The sequence below is a fragment of the Dryobates pubescens genome, chromosome 13, assembly GCF_014839835.1.
Source record: "Dryobates pubescens isolate bDryPub1 chromosome 13, bDryPub1.pri, whole genome shotgun sequence".
Lineage (NCBI taxonomy): Eukaryota > Metazoa > Chordata > Aves > Piciformes > Picidae > Dryobates > Dryobates pubescens.
Genome location: NC_071624.1, coordinates 2,809,884 through 2,827,413, shown reverse-complemented (window position 1 = coordinate 2,827,413; position 17,530 = coordinate 2,809,884). Strand labels below are relative to the sequence as shown.

The following is a 17,530-nucleotide window of genomic DNA, read 5'->3' as shown; positions in this document are numbered from 1 at the left end:
GACATTACAGATGACCAGTTAAGTTCTGCTGAAAGTCACTAATTAGAACGATACCTGATTAATTATCAGAAGCACAACGGAGTGCTGAGTGGTGCAGTCTGATTCATGAGCTGTTAAATTAGTAAACTGGAGGACAAGACACTGATATGTACATACAATGAGGCAGACTCACCCTTGAGGTAAAATTTCTGCACAGAGCAGAAATAAAGTGAATCCTAGCACAGGATAGAAATGCTATCTCCTCCTGTGAGGGTGAATTTAGACTAATTTAGATGAAATTTAGGTTTGAGCAAGTTCAAAGCTGCCCACATTAATTCTTTTACTGGGCCACATCATTACCTCATATAAATTCATGTAGCTGCACTGAGCCCAGCAGGGTTACGCCAGGTGACATTAAGGATGTTGTGGTTGCAAGACAGATTTTCAAAGTCAGAAAATAAAAAGTACATTTTAGAAGCAAACCCAAATCATAGCAAACCACAGTACACAACTATTGCTTAAAAATATGACTGGATATCAGATTTTCTTGTGCTGTTACTAATGAGAGTCACTGCCACAATAAAAGGTACTCCAATCAGTAAGTTCCCAGCATGTGCTGTCACTGAAATCAATCCTCTGCAAGAGTGACAAATATTTACCTGTATGTCCCCACCTTCCACTTTAATAATAAACATCATAAATATCTGGGTGAGAGAAAAAATGAAAAATGTATAAACTAGAGCGATATTTTATTTGTTCATCAGAATGCTACTCACTCCAGTCAAGAAAAATTTTATAAGGTGCACATAAATATCACACATAGCCTAATATGACAGCCTAGTCCTCCAAAATAGCTTTCTCAAGGCCACTGATGGATCATATCATTGTTAAATTCCAGTCACTAAGGTGCACTTCACTTCTTTGACTTTCACTCTAAAGCCATTGGCAAAGTCTCTGATAGGATACATATTTTCTATCAGGTTCTGCACATCAGAAGTATAAAGTTGCTCCTTCCAATCCCCACATTAGCCTTTTGGTCAGAAAATGCAAGTTCCATCACACTGCCTAAATCAGCCTCAAACAAATCCCCAAACCTAATCACCTCCAAGGTCACTGCAGTCTTCCCTAGAGGAGAATGACCTGGACTTTTTGGTATGTAGTTGTGAAAATGGCCCAAAGCACAACCAATACTGTCTTCAGTAATGCACAGTTTGTTTTGTTTTCTTTACTTGCTTTTTCTTTTCAGCTTGCTTTTGGGGTTCTTCCCATTTTTCCTCCAGCTTTGTCCATGTAGCAATTTTCCAGGCAAACGGTACTGACCAAAAAAACCTATCCAAGCTGCTTCTTCTACAATTGTATAAACTACTTGAAGTAAGCAACATACATCTATTGCTATGTATGAGTCATTCATCCACAAGAACAATAGAGTTCTAGGAAAGGAAAACACATGCAGAACTTCAACCTTGAGTTCCTATTTTTAAACAACAAAAATTGGTTGATTTAGTGGAAATACCATTTTATCTGTCAGAACAAATTCTTACTAAAACTTCATGTGTTCCTTCTGAGAAACCCAAGTGATTTTTCCTTCTATCAACTTCTGCAATTTTCTTACAATTAGCAAACTACATTCAGCAGAACCCAACACAAATCTAAGCAACAGAGATACAGCTTGCACACAGATGGCAGATATCTAAGCAGTGACGAAAGCATCTTCAATCACTACAATCTGCTCTTACGAAGCTGGCTTGAAAAGGCAGCAAACTAATGAACCTCCTAAAAGTACTACTGCTGAACAGTCAGAAGCAAAACAGTCATATACAGGAACAACAGGGTAGTGCAGGATTTCCAGAACATCCAGAAAACACCAAGTTAAAACAACACCCATAACCCCACCACTTACTTTTCTGTTTCAAAAAGGGGATAACTATTTGCTAATCAGGACTATCTCCTGACACTATGTAGTTAGGAAAGGAAATCTCACTGAGTCTACAGTTCTATAGACAAGATCTTCTTCCAAAGTAAAGCATTCAAATAAAACTACAAACTTGACTAACACAGCTATCTTTCTATGCTTTGAGGTTTACATGACCTATAATAGAAAATTATAATTCTGCAATATATAGAACTGCTCAGGTTAAGTATTTGATAGGTCTCCTCATTTCCCTCTGAAAATTCTCTATTAGTTACTGCCAGAGGGAACCTCATTCAACAGCTGAGGTTAATAATGAATATATAAAGCTGCTGTTTGAAACCACATGTTCTCCTGCACCAATTAAACAGCATCCAGGTGTCCTGAAGTGTAGCATACTTGACAGTGAGCCAGCTATTTACAATTAAATTTTTAATCCATAAAATTGAAAAGCATTATGTGCATTTCTTACACTAACACATGAACTTCTACTACTGAGGATTTTGCATAGCAGTGAGGCAGTTTAAGTAAGTGGCTCCTAAGCTCAAGAGCTCACATTGCTTATGTTTTAATGAAACAATCAGAGTTCTGCTTCATTTTGTATAACCAAAGAATTCAAGTAAATTACACAAGCATATGTGTGCCCTATTAGCCACAATGTTTTGCTTGCTCTTGAAGGATCTCTCATCTGTATGGTGATTTCCATCTATCCAAACTAAAAGTGAGCTACTGAAACTACTACAATACTGAAACTACTACACTCTAAATGTTTATAAGCTGTTCTAGTAAGTGAAATAAACATTAACAATGATAGACCTGTATCATCTTAAAAAGTTTGAGGGTTTGGTGGCAGACAAAATGCCAACAAAATTCTGGGCATCGTGAAAGGAAGTACCAAGCCTACCAGAGAGAGCTATTTTTTTAGCACTACAGAAAACCTAAATGCCCATGTCTTGACTACTATGAGCAGATCTGGTCTCAGCTCAGGAAGGGCAGTTCAAATAGTCCAGCAAATAGGGCTACCACTGTTGAAGGGGTGTGGGGAATCAGGGACTTTGGTTTCAATAGGAGGAAACCAGATTAGGCTATAGCTGAGCTTTACAAAGTGATGAAGGCACCAGGTAACTTGAATGAAAAACGTCTCCCTGCAATTGTGAGGGGGCAGTCACTGAAACTGAAGGATTTTACCAACAGACAGAAGCGTAGACTGGGTAAATACATGTGGGTCTGGTGTCCCTAGTGAAGCAGCTGTGGCTGGTGGCAGGGAACACAAGGAAAGATAACCAGCCAGGGTGACTTTCCCTGAATTGCATTTTTTTCTCTCTCCACTACTTCTGAGAGATCACTGGGCTGCACAAGCCATTAGTCTGAAACAGGATAGCATTTCTTATGTTTTTGAAGACATCCATTCTAGTTTGTAAGCCTAAAGGCTACTTTCTTAGTGTCTTTTTGATATTTAAAAAAATACACAGTATTTGATGGGCAGAGGGGGTTCTACAGCACTTTTTAAGTGGTGCATTGCACTAAACCAACAATATGGGGATGTCCTGGTTTGAGGCCAGGCAGTTCCTCTCTTGCCCCTGAGAGGGGCAAAAGAATGACACACAAATGGATTGCAGAAGTGATGGAAAGTTTAAATGGAAAAGCAATTAGTGTTTCACAGAAACTGAAAGCACAGTGACAAATATACCCCAAAGTGTAGAGTCCTTCCAGCATACCCAAAGGTCCCAAACATTTCCCATCTCCCCACCTGAGGGTACACCCAAAACCCCCAGGGCTCTTTCTTCACCTCCCTCCCTCCCCCAGGCTAGTCTCAGACTGGCCAGGTCTGAGACTGCCCCTAACCCCTTCTCCTCCTACCATTAGGCCTAGCCAGGCCTAAGAGGCCGTGAGCTAACTCCCCCACCATTACCCAATTGGGAGCATCTCCCACGAAAGCAGAGAGGGAAGAAAGAGGAAGAGAATGACTTTGCAGATGGATTTATAGTATGCAGGATATTATGGGTATGAAATACACTGTTTCCTGTGTCCACCTACTGGGCTGGACACTCAGGACACCGGAGGTGTAGCTTATGTGGCAGTAATAGGAGGGACCCAGCCTAACCTGCCACAGGGGGAAAAAAAGTGTAGTTGTAAAGCTGATTAGAATACATAGAATACATAGAATAAACCAGGTTGGAAGAGACCTTCAAGATCATCGCGTCCAACCCATCAACCAATCCAACACCACCCAAACAACTAACCCACGGCACCAAGCACCCCATCAAGTCTTCTCCTGAAAACCTCCAGTGATGGCGACTCCACCACCTCCCCAGGCAGCCCATTCCAATGTGCAATCACTCTTTCTGTATAGAACTTTTTCCTAACATCTAGCCTGAACCTCCCCTGGCGCAGCCTGAGACTGTGTCCTCTTGTTCTGGTACTGGCTGCCTGGGAGAAGAGACCAACATCCGTCTGTCTACAACCTCCCTTCAGGTAGTTGTAGAGAGTAATAAGGTCACCCCTCAGTCTCCTCTTCTCCAGGCTAAGCAACCCCAGCTCCCTCAGCCTCTCCTCGTAGGGCTTATGTTCCAAACCCCTCACCAACTTTGTTGCTCTTCTCTGGACTCGTTCCAGCAAGTCAACATCCTTTCTAAACTGAGGGGCCCAGAACTGGACACAGTACTCGAGGTGCGGCCTAACCAGTGCAGGGTACAGGGGCAGAATGACCTCCCTGCTCCTGCTGGCCACACTATTCTTGAGATGCAGGCAGAGGTCTTTCAGGACAAACACACCCTGCTATGGACAGGGCTGGCAGTTGTGGGTTAACAGCTTTACCCAGCCAATTTACCCTGCTAGGCCCCATGCAACAGTAGCTACTTAAATATTTTGCAAATTAAGATCTTAGAAATCATCACTGCCTTGAAATCTGATTTGTCTCATTATTTTAAAAGGCAGAACGCTAAATAACTCAAAATTCCCCTTTGACAGGATTGTTGCCTATTGAGTTCTCAGTGCCCCTCCCTAGACATCTCTGGGCTTCTGAAATGTCTTTTAGATCATCTGAATGCTAATCAGCTTATCATAGCTATGGTACATTCTAAAATCTGCATTTCTGAAGTTAAAGGCATGAAGCCAATTTACGGCTAGAATCACACCATGTAACTAGACTTAAGAAGCTAATAATAATAATGCTTGAAAAATGCTTTATTGCTACGGAGCTTAAAGAAAACAAACATCAGGGATCATTTATAAAACGAGGAAACAGCTGTTGCACAAAGGGGGGAAACAACCTCGAGGTAGGAGAGAAAGAGGAGTAAATTTCACAATGAAAGCCACAAAGATTTTGTATTTTTTTTTAGTGAAACATGCATCCTCCTCTCACTGGCACTTGAGTAGGTGTTCGGGGGAACTGGCTGTATTCTGCACTGCATCCCCAGCAGCACGGGCAACAGATTGAGGGAGTAGATTGTGCCCTCTGCTCTGCTGAAACCCCACCTGCAGTACTATGTCCAGCTCTGGAGTCCTCTGCACAGACACGTGGACCTGTTGGATAAGGTCCAAACACAAGAATGATCCGAGGGCTGGAATGCCTCTGCTGTGAGGCCAGGCTGAGAGAGTTTGGGTTATTCAGCCCGAGTAAATGGCAGTTCCGGGCAGACTTTCCAGTGGACTTTCAGTACTTGAAGGGGGCTACAATAAAGATGGGGACAGACTTTTTAGCAGGCTCTGTTGTGATAGGACCAGGGGTGGTATTTTTAAACTTAAGAGATTTAGACTAGGTATAATGAGGACATTTTTCATAGTGAGGGTGGTGAGACACTGGCACAGGTTGCCCACAGAGGTGGCAGATGCCCCATCCCTGGGCACTTTCAACATTAGGTTCTCTGGGGTTCTGAACAACGTGCTCTAGTTGCAGATGCCCCTCCATGCTGCAGGGGTATAGCCTACATATGCTTTAAAGGTCCCTACTAACCCAAACAATTCTGTCGTTCTATGAAAAAAAGACGTTTAAAAAAAGCTTTAGTTTGCTATTCTTTCTTTCTATCTATCTATGTTCTTGGATAGGTGTTTATCGTGTACTGGAGGTGTAGAGTACAGTAGAGCAGTGGCTGATCTCAAGCCGTGCCTGTGGTTTCCCAGTGCTGCCGGGACAAACCGGCACCGATGCCATACCCGAGTGACAGCTTCAGCCCCGCAGCTCAGCTCGGGCCAGTCAGGCGACACAGGGGAACTCATGAACTCCGAGTGAACTGTTGTCTCTTCACCGCACGCCCAAGCTCTGCTGACTACTTCGCGTTAGGGTTTTGTTTCCCCTCCCGTCCGGGCACACGGGTCGAGCACTCCGCAAAACACCGATACCGGCCCCGCTGTGCGGGCCGCCTAGCTCAGGCCCGGAGCCCGGCCGAGAGGCGGTGCGGAGCCGCCAGCCCCGGCCGCGGGCGGGAGCACGAAGCCCGAGCGCAAGCGGCACCGGAGGCTCCGGCAGGCCTCGCCCGGCCTCAGCGCAAGGACGGGCCGCGCCTGGAAAGGAGGGGTCGCGCCGTGCAGTGCCCCCGTCGGTGGCTTCTTTCTGCTGCCGCCATACGTCCCCCGCCCGTCCCTTTCCTTACCGCTAGCTGGACGCCAGGGCCAGGCCAGGCCGAGTCGAGTCGGCCTTTGCCGGCAAACGCCACGCCGCGTAGCACTGCCGTTGCCTCCCCCGTTCCCGCCCCTAGTGCCATCTGCCTTTGGGGCCGGCTGCGCACTGCCACCTGCTCAGCGCCTGGGATATAGCGCCGTTTCCCAGACCTGCCCTACTGGGAAGGCAGGGGAGTTGGTGGTTTAACTCCCATACTCACCTCAGGGTGACATTCCAAACTTCTGTCTCTGCTGTTATTTCTAAGGATGGGTCCTGCAACTCCAGGGCTGTGATTTCCAGGCAGCAACCGATTTGCAGCCGAAAAGAGTTTCCCAGTTATTGTGGCTTTCTCAGAGGCTTGAAATAGTGAACCTCAGCTTTCTCTGATGAGTAGCATCATGGGCTAACAGACTCATGGAATATTCTAAGTTGGAAAAGACCTTTAACATCATTGAGTCTGACCATTAACCCAGCACTACCAATTCCACCACTAAACCATATGCCTTGGCATTGCCATCTTTTCCATCTGCTATTGAAAATTTCCAAAATACACAAATGTCATAAAATGTGTATTAAATAGATTATAGAAAAAAGTAAAGTCCAGAGAGTTTTAAATAATGTGCTTATTTGCTCTAATTCTTAGGACTGCAGAATCCAGATTCATGAGCTGTCAGAATGTCACCAATTAGTTTTAGAATCTACCTGCTATGTCCTGTTTTTATAATTTTAAAGCACATCTACTTTTCTGGTCTGACATTGTAGTGAAAAATATAAAATTGTGGATTGTATTTTTAAGCCTTAGTGCATGAAATACACATACAAAAAGCAAATCTGCACTGCTGCACGGAGATACGAGCTGTCCTTCAGACTTTTGCTTGGCCTTGCTGAAGGCTGACCAAGGGATGGTTTCAGCAGTTGGGTCTTTGGCATATGACTGGAAGCAGGGTATGTGCTTTCTAGACATAACTTTACAAAGTTTGAAATCATCAATTAGACTCCCGAGACAACATACATGCTTTTAAAAAGCATATAAAGTATCACGTCTTCTGCTTTGAAGCATACATAAATGCGGGTTTGGGTCTTTCTCCCTGATGCTAAATTTCTCACGCAAGCAGATGATCCCTGGAGTTGCAACTGTGGGATGAGTAAAGTGGCAGTGTAGGCAGTGACAAAACTGGTGTTTGCCTTGTGCTTCTTGGGTCCTGGCCTGTTGTTATGAAGTTTTAATTTAGAATTTAATTTATAATTTATGATGTTAGGGAAATAGTATAGTTAGTGGTAGAGTACATTTTTAAAAAATTGTTTCATACAGGAAAAATATTGGCCAAAAAACAATATGCAAACAAATCCTTACATATAAGCAGCCTAGGCTATAGGTGTTCAGGCTTTAAAATGCTCTGGGTTTACGTAATGATGAAAAGCCAGTTTTAAAATTAGCTAATGTGTATGTATAAATAATGTCTCTTACCAAGCAATCTACAGTGTTACAGAAACAATAATTACAGAATTGCATTATACTGGGGTGTTGGAAGGGACCTCTGGAGATCATCCAGTCCAAGCCCCCTGCTAAAGCAGGATCACCTACAGCAAGTTGCTCAAGATCACCATGTCCAGGTGGGTTTGGAAATTCTCCAGAGGAGACTCCACAGCCTCTCTGGGCAGTTTGTTCCATGGCTCCAGCACCCTCACAGGACAGGGGTTTTGTCTTACATTTAAGCAGAGCTTTCTGTGTTCCAGTTTGTGCCTGTTGTCCCTTCTCCTGTCACTGGGCATCACGGACAAGCCCCCTTCTTTTGCCCACACTGCCCTTTAGGTATTGTTAAACACTAAGAAGATCCCCTCTCAGGTGGCTCTTCTCCAGGCTAAATGGCTCCAGGTGTCTCAGCCTTTCCTTGTCGGAGAGATGCTTCAGTCCCCTCAGCACCTTTGTGGCCTCCTCATTGAACTCTTCAGTAGTTTCCTGTCTCTCTTGAACTGGGGAGTGAAGAACTGGACTCAACTCCCTCTGAGAGGTAAAAATCCCCTTTGAAAAATACCATCAGCATCAAGCATCAGCTTGAAAACTAAGGGTATTTAAGCTAACACAAATTAATATGGTTTCACTAATTTCAGTGGCTGCTGTTCTATGCTAGCTGAGGTTCTGTCCCTTGCTATTTTTGTTGTAAACAGAATCATAGTTGTACTAATAAGCATTTATTATTGTTGCCTTTAACCATAAGCTTTCCATTTAAAAGTAGAGCTTTAAAGAAACTGTTTAATAAATTAAATGCTCTTTGAACTCAGTTGTATCTAGAATAATTTGCTAATGGTAAAAATAATAGATAAGTAGGTGTGGTGTGTTCTCTACTGAGCACTCTTGAAGTGGGTGAAATTGCAAATGCTGCCTGAAGTACAGCAATACAAAAGAGAGAGTTTGGGAAGCGATCTGCAAGATCTGGGATGAAAGTGTGCAAGAGCTGGAGCTTTGAGATGCCATACTGCAAGGCAGGAACAAATGACCATAGAAAGTTCCAAGATGATTATGAAAGATGAACTAATTAAAACCTGTCTTCCAGCAATTAAGACAGTTACCTCTGCAAAATCATGTAATGTTCTGAAAATTACCTAAAGATAATGGTAATCACTGGACCAGCTTCTGCTCTTTATCACACTAGCCTTATTTTCTTGGGTTTCAATTCTGGAGTAGTTCCAGTGGGAGTTTGAAGCAGCAATACTTTTGTGTTACCCTTCTATTGCTATTAAATAAAACATTAATTGAATGCCCATGTCCAGGTGTTAAACTATGAGTATGAAATTCCAAGCCAGAGTTGTTCCAGATGCTGTGAATCAATAGCTGTACAAAACTTTGTCATTCACTGCAGTTCTTGAGACCCAGAGCTCCCAGGGTCTTACATAAGTTATGTGCATCAAGGCTCTAGAATTAAGTATTGTAGTTGTAAAATCTGCCAAAAGAGAAACTCAGCAAGTCAGCATAATCTTTGTGTTCTTGGCATCTGGCCCTTACTGATGTGTAATTCAGATCTGAAAAAAATCCTGTTGGGAGGAGATAGAGAAGAGAAACATAAGGGAAGTATTTGTAAACCTTTGCCCTCCATAACAGAATCAGAGAGCATTAGCTTGAAGTCTTGGCCTGAACAACAAGGTGATCATTCACTCAGCTTAATCTATTAAGTAAATGCACAAGCTTTTATTTTTTAATTACTTAACTGTTGCAGTTACAGTTAGTTTGAACATTAAATCAAATATGGGTGGATAAGGAAATGTTAGTTTCTTGCAAATGAAAATCACTCAATTAGAAAATCTGTTATTACTGTGGTGAGCAGTGGAAAACAAAAGGATAAACTGCAGTACAGAAACAAGGCAGAGCAGGCTCCAGTGGGCTATATTCCTCTGAAGATAAATGAGCAGAGGCAGAGACAGGACAGAATACAAAGCTGGTTTTGAAAGCTAAGGAAAAAAAGCTCTAACTCTAAAGGGCTCAAATAACAATCATAAAACTTTTAAACTTGGCTGCAAGGATGACTTATCTAGAAGATAAACACTGAAAAGCAGATAAATAAAGATTTCTGGCTTGTTTTACTCTCCATGGTGATCAGAGCAGGCTTTTGTCACAGGTGAACAGAATGGAATAGTTCATGTGTTTCTTTTTATTAGAGAGTCTGTCACATGCATTTTTAATTGTGTGTGTGCTGCTTCTTCATTGTAAAATTCTATTAATATGCATCACTTGTGTCTTGGGAGGCATTGACTTCCCATCAGTTTGTCTCTTCCTTTTGGTCATTGATTTTAAGTGATTGTATTTTGATTTTTAGTGAAGTTGCAACAGCTCATTCTGTAATTTTTCAGATAACATTCCATATTATCTTTCCAGCATAGTGAGTGGCATTATTGGTTGATTAAATCTCAGTATTAAGGTTATGTTTGGTAATTCAATGGCTCCTTAAAAAACTGTGCAGTGTATCTGGAAGTAACAACAACATAGATGCAGTCTGAGAGAATTTTTGTAAGATCATTTAAAAATCAAATTTTTAAATACAAGAATCATGGTGGTGGCTATTTTTTCCAAGTGAATTTTGTAAAAGTATTTGGTACCATGCTCTTAATTCTTAAACTCTTTGGGATATCTTTTGATGGATGTTAGCATGCAACTGTATTCTTCCCAGGAAATCTACAGAATTTTACCCACAGGGTTTTTAAAATGGAAAGTGCAGCATCATTTTTGTGAAACTTCTGCTTTTCTGTATCTAAAGCCTCTGCATCACTGGGAATTACAGGTTTAATAGTTCTGCTGAGATGAAAGTGGGAGTAATACTGTTATCAAAAGGAAACCATTCCTGTTCTGGTATGGCTCTATTCCAATTCTGAAAGGACTGGGACAAAGATTACTGGTACTTTTAATATGTTTCTATACAGCAAAGGTTCTGTAATTTTGTCATGGGTAAGCCAGAAGGGTTAAAACTTCTCTCATTGATGTGATCCAGTATTGGCACTCATTGGATCTCTGCATGCTGGTGTGGTCAGACATATGTTCCAGTGCTGAATGGGACAGTGGCCTGGTGAGAGAAACGGTGGCAGGACCAGTGTTGGAAGCAGCGCACTACACAAGGAGGGTCAAGTCTGCAAAACCTCCAGAGCAAAAGCTCCAATCATAAAAAAGATTGTTATGAGAGGACAGTACAAACTTTACATCTTGCTACCAAGAATGCAATTGGATTGAAAAGAAATACTGGATTCTGTACTGATAGATCACAGTAGCTTCCTTTTTTGCCTTATCCTGAAAAGAACCTTTCTAACATTACACTCCTATATGTGAGAGGAACAACAAAGCTTTCATCATTAGGAATCTATTTAACACGGAACAGTCCTGTAATTGTTGGAATAATTAAAACACTTTATGTTAAAATGTAGCACTAATCAAATGTATCATGGTGACATATTTGTTCTGATAAGGTTGTGACTATATAGTACTTGCTATCTATTATACACATAAGGCAGGGAGAAAAAAACCACAAGTGTCATGCTGGGAAATGTGTGGGTTTTCATAAAATTTGCTATCTGCCACAATTCCATTCTACAAAGATACTGAGAGGATTTTGTGTTCTTCCAATGCAGAGCAAAGATTGATTTCAAAACCTGGAAGGTTTGTTGTGAAACTGAGCTATTATCTTTAAGAGAGCTCTGTAATTTTTAGAATAGCTTCTTCATAATACTTAGTTATGTAACATAGAAAAATGGGTATAATATGTGGGTTTCATTACTGCCTGTCTGAGGGAAATTCCTGTAAAGGCTCATCATTTCACCACTCTAAGTAATGTAGGCAATCCAGGCTTTGATTCCTGCTGCCATAGCCACACAAGCTTGCTGAAATAGAATAGAATAGAATAAACCAGGTTGGAAGAGACCTTCAAGATCATCATGGCCAACCTATCATCCAACACTACCCAATCAACTAAACCATGCAACCAAGCATCCTGTCAAGCCTCGCCCTGAACACCCCCAGCGACGGCGACCCCACCACCTCCTCGGGCAGCCCATTCCAATGGGCAATCACTCTCTCTGTGTAAAACTTCCTCCTAACCTCCAGCCTAAACCTCCCCTGGTGCAGCCTGAGACTGTGTCCTCTTGTTCTGGTACTGGTTGCCTGGGAGAAGAGACCAACCTCTGCCTGACTACAACCCCCCTTCAGGTAGTTGTAGACAGCAATAAGGTCACCCCTGAATCTCCTCTTTTCCAGGCTAAGCAACCTCAGCTCCCTCAGTCTCTCCTCATAGGGCTTGTGTTCCAAGCCCCTCACCAACTTTGTTGCCCTTCTCTGGACACACTCCAGCAAGTCAACATCCTTCCTAAACTGAGGGGCCCAGAACTGGACACAGAAATGCTCGTTTGTTGCCATTTTCTGAGAGCAAACTACAGTTTGGGAGGGTTTCCCCGGGCGACCTCATTTTCTTCTCTCCTAGTGATATCAGGAAGAAATTGAGGAAGGTTTTGCTTGATCATAACTGACCCCACAGTTAGTACATCAGGATTATTGTGGACAAAGCAGTCAGTAGTGTGGGGTTTGTGTTTTGAGGAGGCATAGCATTTCCAGTCTTCCCACAAGTGAGTTGCCTCTGTGCGCACATGATGATGGTACTTGTGCTTTTCAAAAGCTGTACAATTTCAGCAGGCAGTGGAAAGTGTTCCTCAGGCAATGGTCAGCTCCAGCCCTTTCATGTCACGCAGATACTGCTTTTCCTCTGCAGCTGATATTGCCATTTCTTCTTCTATCTATACACTTAAAAAAACCCACACAGTATTTTACTTTAAGGCATAACAATTACGTTTAAGGTAAATATTACATTTTACCTTTTTAAAAACATATTTATCTTTCTTGGTTTCTGTTACATTTGTCAGCTAGGGGATTTCTCTCTCAGCCCTCACCAATCTAGTTTTTAATGACTTGCCTAGAATATTATTTAATCTGTTTTATATAAAGTTTATATGATGAGGCATAAATATAATGCTCAAAATCCTGATTTGAGTATAATTTAATATAAAGGATCTTTTACAAAACAGTATTGTGCAGCACAAAGTATCAAGGCTTTCATCCATCTTTGTTGTTTCTCATTTAGGCCCAGATCCACGCTTCCATGCCAGATGGCAACTGCAGAGGAGTTTCAAGTTATGGCTGCAGTAGATGAGAAGATAAGTGCCTCTTGAGGAAGGGAAAGCCAGATTGCATATTCCTTTCAATTGCACCTGATGACTTACTGCTACTCACTAATTGGCTTGTCGGTACTCAGGCCATTCAGAATTTGACAGCAGTGTCTTAACTTATCTGTAGCTCTGTTCTTCCTGCAGAGATCACTGGTGAAATAAACCCTCTCAGAGAAGTATATTTTATATGAAGCTCTGTGAAAAGCAGACCTAAGGGGTTTTTTTTTTGCTTTCAATTACTGCTGTGTCAAGGTTTTTTCCTTTAGGAGAGCCCTAAAATCTTGCGTAACTGTCATTGTTAGTTATTATTGAAAAACAGAGGAGCTGACTCTGATGTGCTGACAATTGACAATATATATGTGTTAAGAAAGTGACAGAAAACTATGATAAGTAGGTCTTGGTCTATTTTTCATTAAGGGTATGAATATTTTGATAGAGATTGTCTTTTCCCACATATTTCTGAGTGCATTTTCATTTTACTCCTGGTTGGGATATTTAGACAACATACAGAGAATCAAGCAAGCCAACTATGAAAAGCATAAAACAACTCATGAATGAGAAACTGCTGGTTTATTTTCACTACCTAGAAGCCATCATCAGCTGAAATGGCTCTAGAGCTTTAGAATAGTGTTGTTGCTTGCCATTGTTGTTGATGAAAGGCAAAATCTCTGTGTAATGGTACAGTGCATAGCCAACCTTGTGGTAAGTCGTTAAAAGGTGAACTATCCACTTAGAAAACAGCATCCCTCATGCAATGAAATGTCAGTAATTTTCAGCTAATGCAGAACCTGCATTATCTCCCAATATCTTCAGATTAAAATATTTTCCCTAGATAAATTTTGCTAAATGTAGTGACAGCTTAACAGAGTTATGTGCAAACAGAAAAAACCAAACCAGCTTTCTGTGTTATACATGGGCATTAGGTGTCCTGAAGAAAAACCAAGGACAAAGAGGCTATGTAACTAAGATCTTAATGTTCAGTATCTTTGTTGCCCACACATCTGTAATAACAGGGTCCAAGAAACCCAGAAATACAGATGTTTAAGTGCAGTATATCAGGGTTGTAACGCCACATAAACAGGTAAAGAACATATCTTGTTAAATAAACATGAAGTAAAATAGATCACTGGGAATCAATGGTATCTCTCAAAGGTATTCTTCACAAAGAAAAGTGTGAAAGAGTAGAGATATTTTCAAATACACCAGGACCATATTAAACATCTAGAAAAATCACTGGGGACATTCCTGATACTTTAACTGGACTGTGAATTGAGTCCACATCTTATAAGATACTGTTTGCTTCAGAGAATTGCTAAATTGAGTTTTCCTGTTGAGGGCTCCATGAACAGCAGATAAGACGCAATCACAGGCAAGTATCCAATCAAGAATAAAGTTGTTTAACACTTGGATAGTTCTGCAGTCAAACCAGTAACCCTGAGGGAAATGAAATTTAGACATTGCAAATGTGTTAAAAGTCAATGAACATGGATTCCTAAAAATCCTGGTCAGGCCTTTTCATTGTTTTTTTTTCTGTTGTTCTCTACACAGCATCCAGACCTAAAAGATAGTGGGGTACGTGCAAGGGCCCCACTGCTACAGCCAAGCCAATAGTTCACAGCTGATGAGACTTTAATTCCTTTCCAGACATGTGCAGGAATTACCTTATTCAGCAGTAGCCACAGGTGAGTGACAAACAGCACTTACTTAACAGACCGCAGCAGCTCTGCTTTGTTGGTTTGGTAATAGCAAGGATAGGTTGTTTATCCAGCTGGATGTGGAGGACATCTGTAGGTAGCTTTTGCTTTGGCAAAACTGTGATCTAGTATAATGAAATCTCTTGAGCTGTGGCAGTGCATTTGTGGGAAAAAAATGCTTGTCATACCCTTTGTCATTTTGCCAAATAGGGGCCACATTGTTGTCTAACACACTCCTAAAACTCTGAGGGGAAAATAAATAATTGCAAAGTAAGGGAAGAAAGTCTGATACAGTTTGAAGTGCACATAGTAAGATTAAAACCAACTGGCATGGATGGATGACAAAACCTAAAGGTAATCTTGATGGGAGATTTTGGAAACAGAAGTATACTCTGCAGTTGTCTGAGAACAAATGCTCCCTAATAACAATGATGAACTAATGCACGTTCTGTAGCTGAAATACCTTAAAATGTTAAATTGCATGTTATTAATTGTATAGCATATATTATGACATGATTTATGTTAGCCAGTGTATGTTCTAATGTAGTATAGCAGATAAAATTGTTAGACAGAACCAAACTTTGACTAGATTTGACTGATGGAATCAAAGCTATGAAGGGTTACTCATACAAGTTAAAAAAAAGGCTTGATGTCAAGATTACCTTTCAGTTTTGTCATGCATGTATTCATCCATCCCAGTTGTTTTTACACTTAATATGTGCACTTCAAACCGTATCAGACTTTTTTGCATTACTTCGTGGTTATTTCTTTTCCGTCAGAGTTTTAGGAATGTGTTCGTCATTTTGGCAAAATGACAAGCATTTTTCCCCACAAATGTGGCTTTTTAAAAACAACATTCTAAATACTCCAGCCACTGGTTTTATTTGTTAACACACCCACATCTCTGCAAACACGGCAAGGACTAATTCTGTGTTTGAGGTCAGACCTCTTAAAGAAGGTGCTGTTTTCCAGATAAAGATTCAGAGTGCTTTTCAATGAATCATTGCTCTAATAAATCATTGTATGTGTATACTAGCATGTACAAGTTAGGATATTAATTTCCAAGCAGTGCCTGTCTTGAATATGTAGTTTAAAAAACCTGAGCTGAATGAAGCATGTGGCCTTCACATTTCAAGCCCATATCTGTAATTCACTGTACATTCATGGCGATACACCGACAAAGGTGAATTAGTTCCAGACAAAAATGCATCAATGGTCTATTGAAGAGTCAATTATTAAACACATAATGGAATATGTGGTTATCGAGGCATGCTCAGAATGTGTGTAGGGTGCAGAACTTGCACCAGAATGGAACAGAATCAGTAGATTTTTTTAAAAAAATCTTGGCAAAATTATACTAACATGGGATTAAAATGAGATACTGCTTCTGCTGTACAAGGAGTAGGCTTACTTTACTTCATTTACTTTCCCAGGGACCTAGTTTTGAAATCTTATTCTATGTACAAACCTAAAAATACAGCAGTAAATGTTATTTTCAAGAAATAGCCTATCCAATTTTCAATGTTCCATTTTGTGGAGGAATAATGGTTTTGGGAAGCACATGTGAAGGTAAATGTTACAATGTAAATACCCTGGCAGCTGTTCTTCTAGCAATTTGGTTGAATAAAATGGAAAAAGTGAGTAAGTTTTTGCTGAATGATGAGAAAAATATCTCATGAATGTCACCTCTGTGAGGTTTTAAATATTGCTCATTCCACTAAGTCTGTGGTGAAGATTTTATTCAGGGTGGGGGGACGGACAGTGTTTGGCAATTGACTGATGACATTTGACATTGTCAACAAACTGTAGACATTATCTAGTCTGTGGCTGCTCATTATTTTACTGCAGTTGTAGACCATGATTAATACATTGGATCACTGGTCAAGTGCATGTTTCTGATTAATGTTAGGCAAACTGCAGATTTATTGCAGTATGTTTCAAGACACCATTTAAATCAACAAAGCAGTGTGTCAGGCTGGCTGTATTACTTCAAGTGGGATTTAGCAGATCGTTATTCCCAGTTGCATTAAGTGTAATTATGGTTATTGTTAACCAAGATATTACTTTGTATATTTTCATGTTCTAGAAAAAAATTTCCTCAGCTGTGGCATTTAAAAATGTCTTTAAACTAACTTTTTAAAAAAAATGTTAAAAAAAAAATATATATATAAAGAAGAAACTTACTAGAAATTGCATAACTTTGTAAGATATTGCAAGAATTTCTTGGCTAATGGGATGACAAATGTAAGCTAATCTGAGGAATTCAGTGGCAGAAGTTCAAAAGCGAAGACTGTCCTTGCATTGCTTTCTGAGATACCTCTGCTTCCGGAAGTTTCTGCAAGAATTTTAATGCTAAAATTAGTTTTACATTCTGTAATTTGTTAGAGTATTCTCATAAAAATGCTGACCCTCACTGCATGGTTACTGTGTTGTGAAAGACACTTAGGACAAGAATGATTTATATGGTTATATGCAACAAATTCTTAGCTGAGTTACTTGGTACATAAAAACAGAAGGAAAGTTAGCAAAAGACATGGGATGCCATTTCTTCATAAGCTGCTTAAACATATCTTCAAGTAGCTAATGCTTTTACTGTAGTACAACACATTCAGAGAACATGCCATGGTTGTGTAAAAGCTGGTGTACCATGTT

The 17,530-nt window shown here is 40.7% G+C and overlaps 1 protein-coding gene across 2 annotated transcripts in view; it reads right to left on the bottom strand.

The window, feature by feature from the left end:
* Positions 1-6,578, bottom strand: part of NMNAT3 (nicotinamide nucleotide adenylyltransferase 3) — a 29,641-nt gene extending 23,063 nt beyond the window's left edge. For both annotated transcript variants that reach the window (XM_054166383.1, XM_054166388.1), the window contains exon 1: positions 6,481-6,578. The gene's annotated coding sequence lies outside the window, so the exon portion shown is untranslated. The remainder of the gene's footprint in view (positions 1-6,480) is intronic.
* Positions 6,579-17,530: the final 10,952 nt, after the last annotated feature.